This window comes from Leptodactylus fuscus, chromosome 8, assembly GCF_031893055.1.
Source record: "Leptodactylus fuscus isolate aLepFus1 chromosome 8, aLepFus1.hap2, whole genome shotgun sequence".
Lineage (NCBI taxonomy): Eukaryota > Metazoa > Chordata > Amphibia > Anura > Leptodactylidae > Leptodactylus > Leptodactylus fuscus.
The window spans coordinates 83,482,643-83,497,385 of NC_134272.1; the positions used below are offsets into that span (position 1 = coordinate 83,482,643).

The 14,743-nt window shown below is 41.6% G+C and overlaps 1 protein-coding gene across 1 annotated transcript in view; it reads right to left on the reverse strand.

Annotated features, from left to right (window-relative positions):
- ARHGAP15 (Rho GTPase activating protein 15) overlaps positions 1-14,743 on the reverse strand; it is a 381,433-nt gene that overhangs the window by 78,474 nt on the left and 288,216 nt on the right. The gene's annotated exons all lie outside the window — the stretch shown is intronic.

Below are 14,743 nucleotides of genomic sequence, written 5' to 3' on the forward strand. Positions count from 1 at the left end.
AGCAGTCGCCGGTAGCACACGGGAGAAGGTTTTTTTTTGTTTGAAGCTAACCTGAACGGAGAATCTTTGCGAATATGAAAGCGAGGAACTTAAATACAATATTTAATTAGGAAGAATGAAATCATTATCCTCCATTGCTCAGCCTTATCAGGTTGTATTTGCTAAAACATCAAACGTGCGGTAATTGCGCGGCGAACGCACCTCGCTACTCAGCGACAACTTTGTGTAAGTGTTACATGGGGAAATTAATACTTTTATTTAATTAGGTGCGGTGAAAGAGCTTATTAAACTGGTTCAGGTAGAAACGTGCGGCGCGATAACTCAGAGACAATGACTTCTGACGTATTGAAGGTATTGATGTGCCCTTCTTTAGTTTTACACTTGGCTTGACATATCTAATGAAGAGGGGCATGAGATGACCAGTTTTTTTTAAAGAGACATGATCTTCAGATACTCTGTCAGGAGTTGTTTGCGCTGTAGGTGAGGGTATGTATGAGGCCGCCCAGTGGCTGTAATTTGAATTGCAGCTTGTCAAGATAATAGTGGCCCAGATTTACTAATACTTAGTATAAATTTCGACAGGCAGTTTGAAACTACACCAGATTTACAACAGTGACTGATTCTGGTGTATCGTTCAATTGTCTAGGCTTATAACACCTTTTAGTTGGCTATTTTGAGCAAACACTATTTTGGCACACCTCTTTTTTTCACACCCAAATTCTAGCATGATGAAAAATTTTAGCCCACACTAGATACACCAAGATACACCAAGATACACCAAGTTTATGCCAGGGTTAAGTCTAAACTACAATAGCAAATCTGAGCCAATGTATTGAACTTGTATTGTAGAAACAGGGTTCCTTAAAGAGGTTGTGCAAACTAGAAAAAAATGTCTGATTTCTTCTCCTCGGGAAGTGACATCACTTGGGTTGAGCGATCGGGATCAGAAAAGATGGGATTTCTATCGGCGATCGAGCAAATTTCACAATCGGGATTGGCTAGAAAATGATCGAAAATTGGATTTTAGAAACAATCCTGAAATCTCAAGATCGGCTCGACCCTAGTCATCACATTACTTGGTGTTGGCAGTGCTACGGCTCATTATAGTCAGACTAAGGCAAGGTTCACATCTATGCCTGATCTCTGCGTGGCGATTCCATTCTCCATTCTGTCCCCAAGTGGGCCCCAGAATGGAAACCCGAATATAGGTGTCAACATGGCGTCAGCTGTAGCATTGCCATGTGACCAATGGACAGTCATGTTTTCTAATCCTGCTCAGCTCAGATCTCATAGAATTGGAAGGAGAAGATTTGTTGGACTTTATATACAGGTATTTCTAAACAATCCCTCAAAGTCTAAAGGCCAAATATGGTGAAACGCAGCCCAAAAAATGTTGCGGAAAAAAAAAAAAACATAGTGGAAACAAGTTTTTCACTACTTTTGCAGATTTGTCTTCCCTCTCCTATAAGTGGTTGGGAAAATGCAATGTAAAAATAACATGCTGAGTTTTCCAAAAACACACACGTTTTTGGCCATACTGCATTTTCTGCAACATTTTTTCCCACTATGTGGGATTGAGATGAAATAAATTGCGACTGTAAAACAAAATCCAAAAAATTTGTTTCCATAACATGTAGCCTCAGACACGACCCTATCGCTTAATCTCCACTGCAGAACACAATGGTGAACAAAAAGTTCTTTGTCCCACTTTTTTTATTTTGCATGCAAGGTCCTAAACACCCGGTAGGTAGAACAGCGCTCAGTAATTTAAAAAAAAGTAACAAAATGTAACCAAACTTCCCAGGACGAACGTTCCCTACCTAAGACAGTCCGAGCAAAATCAGATCCCATTTTCTTTTGTTGGGCTTTGAGTCGGAGAACATCCCATCAAACTACATTAAAGCGACTTGTGCCCATTGATCATCAGCGGTATTGTGTGTTAGATTCTGCAACTGACGTCAATAATGACTTTGACATAAGCGTCTACGGTGGGGGCCAAACTTCCCACAGTAGCGTCTCCATAGACTTCATGTGCGTGTCAGCACGAGCCGTGGTCATCAAGTGACCTCCCTTTAGTTGCAATCAAGTTGATTGTTTAGACATGATCAATTACCAGCTCCCTCCCCCCCCCCCCCTCCTCCGCTCTTTTTAACTCCCATTTGGAGCGGAACATAAGACACCAGCACACAGGATCTTCACAGTCATCAAGAAACAATGACACGAAAAGACAAAGAACCCGATGGCTTTACTGTCACTTTAAAGAACGAGGGCTTTGCATTGTTAAAATGTGTCAGATATTTGGAAATGTCCCTCTCGCCGTGGTGCCACACCCCCTGCGTGCCCTTATAATAAAATTGGTTTTACTCCTGATTAAATCATTTTCTCCTCTCCCACTACCATACTTTTCATAATGGACCTGTGTACTCTACAGCTGGCGTTCTTCCCATGACACCAATTCTTACTTTATCTTTTAAGCACTTTGCAGCTAGGATCTCATGCAGAGGGCTTATGTTTTGTTAAGAGCTTCGTTCTTACAGAAATAGCTGAACACATGTTCTAAAAAATGTTGTACAATTTATTGCTTGAAACACATTTAGAAAATGTAAAAGTAGCTATGTTGTAAGGGGGGAAGTTGGGGGAGAGCGCCGAACAATGGGCGATGTGATCAACCCGTTTATTTCTGGAGGATAGACACAATGTATCCACCGTACCAAGGCTATAGAGGACTGGAGGTATAAATACAGTTCAATCCCATTAGTCTGGAATCCCGTGAACAGGGGCGTAGGGGTTCACATACACATTAGACTGATCTGGAAAGAAGTTTTCATCCAATGCATGAACATTTGTTGTGTAAAAGATTTTCCGACCTTCTACACTCACGGTAATACGTCGGCCATTGTAAATTAACCAGTAGGCCTCTTTATAGGGACTTTTCCATTTTGGAAAGTTATCAATAGGGCGACCACTCAGACTCTTCCCCCTGATTAGGAGAATGTTGTAAATGGAGTGGCCAACGGAAGATCCAACTATAGCCAAAATAGTGAGCGCCAGTATCTCCAGTGCTCCTATTGAGATGAATGGAGTGATACATGAGGATCCCAAACGGTGTTCTAATCAGAGGCATAGCCAAAAATCTCCCATTTTAATGATCACCATCCTATAGATGGAGGATAACTTGCTAAGATGGGAAATCCCTTTGCATAACTGTAATGTCAATCATCAACTAAAATGGGTCTGGTTATACTGGTGGAAAAATCACCAATTTATCAATTCAATGGTTGTTCAGCTATCAACTACCTTCTAATATGTATGGCCACCTACACCTGAAGCTCTTGGGTACCAATTAGAGATGAGCGAGTAGTTAAATACTCGATATTTGATATTCATTTCGAGTAGCCCCTCAATATTCGACTACTCGAATCGAATATCGAACCCTATTATACTCTATGAGGGAAAAATGCTCGTTTCAGGGGTAGGCAACATTCGATCAAATTGAACTTACCAAGTCCACGAGTGAGGGTCGGGCTGGATTCTCCGAGAAGTCTTCTCTGTGCAGCGTCCCCGCAGCATCTTCCGGCTCTGAATTCACTCTGCCAGGTATCGGGCCTGGGCAGAGCCAACTGCGCATGCCCGCACAACAAGAAAATGGACGCTTACAGTCAAAGCAGGCATTTTCTTGTAGCGCGGGCATGTGCAGTTGGATCTGCCCAGGCCCGATGCCTGGCAGAGTGAATTCAGAGCCTGAAGACGCCGCGGGGACGCTGCATGGAGAAGACTTCTAAAGGTAGGAGAGGAACCAGTGTTGATTGGCCGACTGTATAGCATTCAGCCAATCAACCCTGGTTCTGCATCGAATTTTTCCATTCGAATAGCGAGTGGTACTCGATCGAGTGCGAGTATTTCTAATAATGTAGTATTCAATCGAATATCTACTCGATCGAATACTAGTCGCTCATCTCTAGTACCAATGCAAAATTGGTTAAGGGCTCCTAGTAGAGATGAGCGAGTACTATTCGAAACTCCCATTTCAAATAGCACGCATGCATAGGAATGAATGGACGTAGCCGTCACGCAGTGGGTTAAGCGGCCAGCCGCTGGCAAAGTCTGCGTCCCGGCCGCTTCCATTCATTACTATGGGTGCGTGCTATTCGAAACGGCCATTTCGAATAGTACTGGCTTATCCATAGCTCCTAGTCATCTTTCAAAGGTCTTTGTCAGCCCCTTTGGGTTCCAGAGATAAGTCTGTAAGTCTTACGTTACACAATGAATGTAACGTCTTGAGTGGGAGAGGTGGCCTTCTAAAGTATATTGGGGTAAGCAACTCTCCACCAATGCCAGATGTTGGGGAGATAAAGGACCTCTGAATGTTGGATTATTTTGTTCTCAGAGGAGATAAACTGATTCTAGAGACATCTGACATTGACTTACTTCCCTGTCCCTGAGAGTACATGCATGCTTGGCTGTACTACATGTGTAAAAGGACAAGAAAGTAATAGTTCAGTTGATGTCTAAAGTACTTGGCCATCTTCAGCTCTTACGAGTATCTTGTCTCCCAAACAATCCATAGTATAACAATATTCTGTAGTGATACAGTTCATGATATATAAGACATTACAAAATACTGCCTAGTAAGTATCTTGTGCACAGTGCGGCCCCCACCGCCAGCCAGCGCCGCACCTCCCATGAGGCGACCTGAAGCGACTGCTTCAGGCGGCGCTATGCCAGGGCCCCGGGGGGCCCCTGCCTGCTCTCTGCCTGCTAACGCCGCTCCGCCACGCCCCCTTCGCTCCGCTCCGCCCCCTCCGCTCTGCCCCCTCCGCTCTGCCCCCCTCCGCTCCATCACTTCCTCCCGGGAGGGGGGGGGGGGCGGCTTACTGTCGTCCGCCTCGGGCAGCAAAAAAGGTAGGTTCACCCCGGCCACCAGCATAGTCTATTGTTTGTCAAGACAATGTATACATTATAGATACAGTATATATGTGAGTGTTGAGATTGACAGGTGGTAATGGACTGAATTATAAATTCCACCTTCAAAAAACCCAAATTCTCGTAAAATATTTTTTGAGGATCTTCTTTTTTTTTTTTTTCCGAATAATAAAAACAGTAAAAAAAATGTATTTTTGAGCTTGTGCCTCACTACATAAAGCTTCTAATGGTTTGCTAGGTGAGAAAATGAAGATAATTTTACTTTAATTTAACATAATTTTACTTTTTCGCCTCCAGCTAAATTCCAGGAGTCGTCTCCCAGCCCCAGGGTTCAGTCCTGAATAAATAATAGGTCTCCTTTTAATGACTTTTCTGTTGGCTACACATCATGCAGATTCCTTCAGATCCTCCGAATTTATTTTCTTTCCCATTTCCCTTATTGTTATTAAAATGCTTTATCATCATCATCGTTCACCTCCATGGTCGGATTATTGTAACTTCATTATCCGCTATACTTTGCTGGAAACCAACTAACGTAGGAGGTTTCAGTCTTCCCTTTTTGGATGGCAAAGATGCCGATGAGGCCCAAGTTTCCGGTACACAAAAACCCTTGGTTTGACCAAGCATGCATGTCTTCTCTGGTGGTGGCTCATCTACCAGAAGAAAAGGATTGTGTATTGGGAATCAACATTCTGGATACTTCTGTTCTGCAGCATTGTCTGTCAGATAAGAGTCGGAGGTTCCCCTATACTGGCCAGATAGTTGTCAGGTCCTTCCGAAATCAATAGGTTTGTTGGAGACGTTAAGGGTTACAGTTGGAGAACCCCATGAAAGATATATTACTTGTTACAAAATTGTCACTTCTTAAAAACACTGATGAAGATACGGGAATGTGGACTCTTTAGTGGGGTAACTTGAAACATCTGGGGCCCAATGCAACCTCAATAAAAGGGCCTCCATCTGGCAATGTTAGGACAGGGGTCTTCTTATGTAGCCCCTTCTCTAGCAGCTCCATCTTGTAATGGTTGCCATTTAGTTTTTTTTTTTGTCTGAGCAAAAAGTTTTACCATCAATATGAATGATAAAGATACACAATCCATTCAGCTCCCAATATCATGGATTGGAAGGGCTACTATAACTCCCCAAGGAGACGGTGCCGCCATGAGGTATACAAGGACTTTTTATACGATACATGGCCTGCTAAGAATTCTGGAAATGGAATACATAAATATGTCCAATTAGGTGGAAGAGAGGAATTGCTCTAGCACCACCTTTTGGAAGGCAGATCCCTAGAGATCAATGCCTGATTTTTCCAAAACTTAAAGTAAAGTGACATGATCTAGGAATAAAATCCAGAATATTTCCTCCAAAATGAAGAGAGACCCATCTGATTATCCCTCCAGGTTTCAGTAAAGTCAGGCATTTGTCTACAAGGAGCTACCTTCAAAAATAGAAAGTCACAACGCTTGGCATGCCCATGTCACAGCTGAGACCAAACCACAACAGTGACTCCGGCACATGGCGTCACAGGATAGCGTCGGAGGTGGCAGAAACAGAGCGCCGGACAAGGGGGTCCAAAAGAGGTAACAAAATTTGAATATCATTTTTTCTTTATTGTTGTCACCTCCTCTGGGACCTCCATCTAAGCGTCTGAAGAGACCCAGCGTATAATAGTTCTACTTCCGGTTCTCTCCGAACAAGTTTGGATGGAAATGAACTGGAGCATTGCTTCGTCCAAACATGGGACAAAACGAATCCTTAGAGGTTCACCCATCATTTGATAGGCAGGTTCGGAGGATTTATCCAACGTGTCTAGCCACAATAAAGAGAATTCGACAACTTTGAGGGGGGTGTAACACAGGACCTGTACCAGTCTTGAAGAAATCTACACCTTTCTTTATTTTACAGGAACACGCAGAGAAACCAACATCCCATTACATGTATCTAATGCTTTACTGAAGCTTCAAACTCTATCTTAAAATCCAGCGAGAGCCTACATTTGGTAGCAGCTGACAGTTCCCAGTTTAGAGGGATTTTCCGAGTCAATAGGGGTCTCATTTGTGGTTTATTAACTCTTCAAACACACTGATGTAACGATTAACATATGGTAACCGTTCCGACTGTTGTGGCTATTGGCTTGAAGTACGGAGAACTCCCAAAGATACGGAAAATGCTGCAACAGAAGGTTAAAAACACAAAACAAATAATAACTTCCACTATCTCAATATGTCAGAAAGCTGCCACATGGCATCAATATAGGGAAATTTGCTAAAATGCGTCCACAACGTCTTCTCCCATCGACCATGGAAGGTTCTCATTAGAGTTTTTGTAACCGTCATTACTGGAAAAGACCAATCTGATATTTGTGTCCCCTGAAAATCCACAAATGTGCAAGTCATTTTATCTGAAAGAGGTTTTTTTTATCACATGGGAAAACATCACTGTGTTGGATCAAATGGGCCTCGGAGAACTTCTTCCTGATGTGTTATTGTGCGGGACAAGAGGATAATCAAGGTAAACATATGGTGGGGAGAGCAAGATGAGATCTAATCCCACCACTTCCTTACTTGTTATCTGGGAAATGACCTGGATAAGTGGAAAAAAAGTTTCTAGAATTTTGAGATTTAGGAAAATATCATCATTTTTTATTGGTAAATAAGAGAAGAACTTGGTCTTGAGAATGTCAGTCTTTGGATATTTCCAATGATTTCTTAGAAGACGTGGCAGGCACTTTTTGATTATGATCCTATGGGCATAAGGAAAGAAGGTAATGTAACAAAATTCCCAATGTGCCCCTTCTCCCTGATGCCGAATCTTGTTCATGTTCCGTCAACCCTTGCAAAAAGGAATGGTTCAATGGACCTTGAAGTGATTCCATCATCTCCTTCCTTGATTCTATGAAGGGTAATGGTCTTTGTGGAGGGTTTCTTGGGGGGAGGGGGGGGAGACTGTAGCGATGCTGAACTGAAGTCCTTCTTTTTAAGGGTCTGGATTAGGCTTGCAAAACACAGCAAAAAAAAAATTGTGCAGATTTTTTTCTGCAATATGGGATGGTATTAACCTTTCATTTTGCAGTTACTGTATAATGCAGCATTTTTGCAACATGGGGTGTCAGGCTTAAGCAGCAGTGCTAATTGGAACCCGCAGTGGCCATATATATAGTCATTGACCAACATTGGTTGCCATCTTTTTAGGAATGGTGGCTGTTTTTTTTTTCCCATACATTGTGCAAATTTGTGGCAAGTTGTGTTCTGGCATTTGATGCTTCTTTTACTGGTGTCTCAGGGGGTGGGTGTAATGTAGTTGCATGGAAATGTTGCAACTCTGTGGCGAATTTTGGGCAAAAATTCTGCACAGTGACACTAAGTTCCAACTAGCATTCTGGTTTCCATCCTTCAGGTCCGCATGTGGACCAGAAAGACGGAAACCCTGTCCACTTATTAAGCGATTACACATGGAAACCCGTGGACCCCATAGACTATGATTTCAGTATAAAATCATTGCAGGACTTTCTCTCTGTCAATTTTAAGTGGAATTTGGGACAGAGTGATCGAGCGCTAGTGTGAAGCCAGCAGCGGCAGGAGCGATGCTGCTATTCCGGAGGGGGGGTGGGCGGAGGAGTGGAATATCAGCATTGCTCCTGCTGCTGATGGCTTCATTCAGGGCAGGAGCGTAGTGATGTTGCAGGCACCTGTGCTGGTGTCTACACTCCCCAGCATCTGCCTCTCTATTACAGCGGATGCCGGGTCTGTATTGGCATTGTGAAGGCTGGAGAACTGACTGGTCTCACCATCTATGAGCGTGCATGCAGGGCCAGCGGCATAGAAGCGACGTCATCTTGCCGCTAGCTTTGCATATGTAACCCCACCCACCAATGATGCAACAAAGCTGGAAGAAAGAAGATTTTACAGCAGCGAAGACTGGTGAGTATGCAACGTGGGAATATCCCTTTAATAGTTTACTTTTGTTATTTTTATAACTATTTTGTTTAGGGCGAGCGATCGGGATCGGAAAAGATCGGATCCCGATCGGCAATCGAGCAAATTTCACGATCGGGATCAGGATTGGCTGGAAAATGATTGGAAATCGTTTTTTGAAATCTCAAGATCGGCTGAACCCTAAAAAATGACTTTTCCTATAGAGAAGCATTGACTAGGATTGAGCGATCGAGATCGAAAAAGATCCGATTCCGATCGGTGATCGAGCAAATTTCACGATCTGGATTGGCTGGAAAAGGATCGGAAATCAGATTTTAAAATCGATCGTGAAATCTCAAGATCGGATCAACCCTAATTTTTTTCAAAAAGTTACTTTGTAGCATTTTGTTCACATTTGCCTAACATTGCACGGAACTGTTCTTTGAGGCTGTGGTGTAAACACTGCGGAAACGCCAAAAAACGCAACATTTATAGTCGGTACAAGGTGGAAAAATATGCACGAAAAGTGCACATTTTGGGAAATCGCAACATGTCAATTATACCTACGGAAATGCAGACGGTTTCCCAATAGAAAACCTCTGCAGACTTTCTGTGAAAAGCATTGCGTTGCATTGCCGCCGCGGTTTTTCCCGTAGCCTGCTACACGGGCCTTAGCCTGAACAACAAAGTCGTAACGAACAAAGTTACAATGTTGCCGCCTAAAAAAGTTGGCTTTGGCTCCGTTACATCTCTGTACCAGAAACTGAAATGCTTTTGATACTATCATGTGTTGAAACTTTTTAAGCGCTAAGTAGCCGGCAAGAGTTGGAGAATCTGCTTTCCGTGTCCTCAAGTTGAAGTTTTCCATTGAAAGACTGATAAATATTTCTTTCGTTAACATAATTAACTCACAAAAAAAAAAAAAAATCCGGAGAAAGTGCAATGCAAGAGACAGATAGAAAATCAAAGATTGCAGTGAGTACTGCTGGGGGATTAACATTTCTAACACACCAATAAAAATATTAATTAAAAGTATCTCTCCTAAATATAAAATACCGTTATGGAATTAGTACTTAGCTAATGAATTAGTTTGTCTGCTTTCTGGGAATGTACATAAACTTCAGACGAGCGGGGAGGGAAAAAAATAACTTATGATTTAATGTGGAAGCGAGCACTAAATAGAAAACACGTATTAAAATTCCATTTATTCACACATGTTCCAGTAATAAATATAAAATATACAGAATTATATTGGTTCTATCATTTTATCCATTGCTGCAGTGCTGCGGACCCTGTAAAGCGGGGACAGCGTTATATACCGTGCGGTAGTTTATGCCGTTGTTATTGCTTTTATCAAAGATTTTCTTAAAGTTCTGTTTGTGGGTGTTTATGGCGTATCTGCAGGATAGATACAAAATACAACCAGATAGGAAATAGATATTAGGTGGATATCAATTAGGGAAATAGATAGATAGAACTCAGGAACGTCCAGGAGGCTCCAACAAAAAGGGGTGACCTCCCAGCGTCCCAGATGAGTGGGGCAAATCTCTTGTATCCCCTGGGGTCCCAGTCATATTATACATGACATGGGCACTTTATGTGCTGGTGATGTCAGGGCACAGGTGCAGGTACATTGTCATGCAAGGAAGTGGCAAACCCCAAAGAGAATGGTGCTTTTTCTAAAAGGGGCATAGTCACAATATCATTTTTATAGCGGAGGATCTCCAGGACTCCCTAACCTATGACAATAAGGTTTGATAGATAGATAGATAGATAGATAGATAGATAGATAAGAGATAGATAGATAGATAGATAGATAGATAGATAGATATAGATAAGAGATAGATAGATAAATAGATAGATAGATAGATAGATAGATATAGATAAGAGATAGATAGATAGATAGATAGATAGATAGATAGATAGATATAGATAAGAGATAGATAGATAAATAGATAGATAGATAGATAGATAGATAGATAGATAGATAGATATAGATAAGAGATAGATAGATAGATAGATAGATAGATAGGAGATAGGTAGATAGATAGATAAATAGATAGATAGATAAGTAAGTAGGGGGCTGTAGCTGGGCTTTCCTTCACTGCCCCTACTCTGTTCTGGGGATAATATCACTCCTTGAGGAGAGAACCTTTGCAGACTTACAAAGCCATTTTCGCCCCACTGGGGGGATTATGGAAAATATGCAAATCTATTTTCCAGGGTGTATTTAGAAAAAAAAACAGTGCCTCTGCTTGCTTCCCTCTAGGGACAGCCTCCTTAATCATCATGCATGACTTTTTCAACAAGCTTTATGCTATGATGCGGGGTTTAGCCAAAGTAGTAAATCTATTCCAAAAGGAACAAAATCCCAGCTGTGGACAGCGCTGTTTCGATCTGGTTGGATCTCATCAGCACAGCGTCCCTAGAGTACAGCAAGCAGAGGCATTGTTTTCCTAATTACACCCTGGAAAACAGATTTGCATATTGCCCCTACTCTGTATCCAAGATCATATTAGAGATAGGGTAAAGGGTGCACATGCATCAGGTCCTATGGTAGTGGGGGCCCCTTAACCATCCTAAATCGAGCAGGACAGTTCCGCATTTTGACTACTGTTTTGCTGTTTTGGGTGCTGGGTATTAATATAATTGTAGATACAATTGTATCTGTTTCCTTAGGATGGAGATAAAGTTGAATACAATGGCGGAGCACAAGAGTTCTCAGTTCTGTGCTCCGCCACCACTATGAAGATGATGATATTTGCGGCAAGGAAGTGCACCGAGCTGGAGACATGACTACAGCCGGAGCCTCCATGAGGATGGGATTAGGTGAGAATTACTTTTTTTTTAACCAATTTTTATGTATTATATTGTTCATATTCTATTGTTAATGGGGCATTAGAGAGCGGCTACTTAAAAGGGACACTATATTTTTTTCGGGGGTTATTTGAAATGGCATTATATTATGGAAGAACCACTTCAGGAGACAATATCTTATGTGGGGGCCACTTGAGGGGATATTAAATAATGTGGGGGCCACTTGAGTGATTATTATATTATATGGGGCCACTTGAAGGGACATTTATCCCAGTTGGGAATCTAGTAATGGTGGCCGCATGCACCCCTGCTCCTATCCCTGTTTTTAGGGTGGCAGTTTCAATGGTTGAACCCTCATCGATCAGTAATTTACCCTCAAATCTATGAACAGAGAGTAAATCACTTTTGTGGGATGATCCTTTAATATTATTGATGAAGAAAAGAAAATCAACCCTGGCAAAAAAATGGAGAATTATCATGAATGACTCTATAAAACTATGTAACACTTGCAACATTGCAATGCAACATTTACTAAGAGTTAAAAACTTTGGAGTATTTTTAGGTTTGTTCCCATCTACTTGTTAAATAGGACGGGCATATATTTCTATATCTCAGCATTTATAACACACCTAATAAATTATTTCCTGAGTAAAACAGAACTGTAGTGACAGGCGAGGAGAGATAAGACATAACAGTTCACATGTTTACATGCTCTGAACTTGAAAGACAAGTTTTGAGGAGGAGCAGACTCCGAGGGGATTTTAAATGCTTTGAATGTGACAATGAAGATACAGGAGCTTTGTATGACACATGCATACAATATTAAACACACAAATTGTTCTCTGTATACACCGCACACTGCTAGAGATAAGAGGGGGCCATCACCAGGCATACAGGCAATATTAGGCACGATGCTGTGCAGGATTCAGGAACACCTTCTGTAAAATGTAGGATGAAAAGCATAATGCGTAAGTCTCTTGTATGGGAGTATTATATGTATATTATATTTCATTTTAATCTTATATGACTGTTGCCTTAAAGAGCAAGCCATTAATAATTGATATTAACAATAATACTGAAAACAATCCTGCATAATAACTACCTAAAAACTGCCCTCTATTACATAAATATAACTACTATAATAGTGCCTCCTATGTACAAGAATATAACTACTATAATACTCCCTCCTATGTACAAGAATATAACTACTATAATACTGCTCCTATGTACAAGAATATAACTACTATAATACTACTCCTATGTACAAGAATATAACTACTATAATACTGCTCCTATGTACAAGAATATAACTACTATAATACTGCTCCTATGTACAAGAATATAACTACTATAATACTGCTCCTATGTACAAGAATATAACTACTATAATACTACTCCTATGTACAATAATATAACTACTAATACTGCTCCTATGTACAAGAATATAACTACTATAATACTACCTCCTACGTACAAGAATGTAACTATTATAATACTACTCCTATGTACTAGAATATAACTACTATAATACTACCTCCTATGTACAAGAATATAACTACTATAATACTACTCCTATGTACCAGAATATAACTACTATAATACTGCTCCTATGTACAAGAATATAACTACTATAATACTACTCCTATGTACAAGAATATAACTACTATAATACTGCTCCAATGTACAAGAATATAACTACTATAATACTGCTCCTATGTACAAGAATATAACTACTATAATACTGCTCCTATGTACAAGAATATAACTACTATAATACTACCTCCTATGTACAAGAATATAACTGCTATAATACTACTCCTATGTACAAGAATATAACTACTATAATACTGCTCCTATGTACAAGAATATAATTACTATAATACTGCTCCTATGTACAAGAATATAACTACTATAATACTGCTCCTATCTACAAGAATATAACTACTATAATACTGCTCCTATGTACAAGAATATAACTACTATAATACTACCTCCTATGTACAAGAATATAACTACTATAATACTGCTCCTATGTACAAGACTATAACTACTAATCAAATCAAATCAAATCAAATCAAAAAATGCTTTATTGGCACGTCCGAATAGGTATTTGGCGTTGCCAAAGCTAGTAAAGTGGGTGGGTGGGTGGGGGGGAGTTGGGTTGGGTGGGTGGTGGGTATGGGGGGGGGGGGGGGTTGGGTTATAACAGTCCATGGAGTCTCATCTTCCTCTTCGTTGGTGACTGCTATATGGGGAGGTGGGGGTGGGGGTGGGTGGGGCGGGTGTTTTGGGATAAATATAACAGTCCATGGAGTCTCATCTTCCTCTTGTTTGGTGACAGCTGGACACGTATTGGGCAGCGATCTCCACAGTGGCCTCTTCTTCTCCCAGTAGGATGTAGAGTTTCCTCTTCTCGTCTGCAGATATGAAGTCTGGGATGTGAGCAGAGAGTCTTTGGTAGTAGACGGCCCTCATAGCTGAGTATTTGGTGCAGTGTAGCAGGAAGTGGGTCTCGTCTTCTAGGGCCCCCTGGTCACAGTGCTGGCACAGTCTCTTCTCCCGTGGCTTGTACGTCTGCCTGTATCGCCCCGTCTCTATCTCTAGGTTGTGGGCGCTCAGTCTGTACCGGCTCAGGGTCTGTCTGTGCTTGGGGTGGCGTATTCTCTCCAGGTAGGTGGCCATGGTGTAGTCCCTTTGTAGGGATTGGTACACGGTGAGTTTCTTGGAGTTATTTATTTCATTTCTCCATTCTTCAATGTACCGCTCTCTGTTTGCCTCTGTGGTCGCCTTTATTTCGGCCTTGGTTATCATCTGTTGGTGTTTTTGGTTTGGTGGTTGTCTGCTGTTTGGTTGTTGAATGTCTGGTTTGCTTGGGTGGCTTAGCCAGGCTTGGTGGTGGTAGGAGTCGGGCTTGCTCCCCTGGATGTGTGCCTGGAAAGCTAGCGCCCTCTTCTGTATGGTGAGCCATAGGGGGAGTCTGCCTAGCTCTGCCCTGCAGGCTATGTTGGTGGTGTTGCTGTATGGTGAGCCATAGGGGGAGTCTGCCTAGCTCTGCCCTGCAGGCTATGTTGGTGGTGTTGCGATGG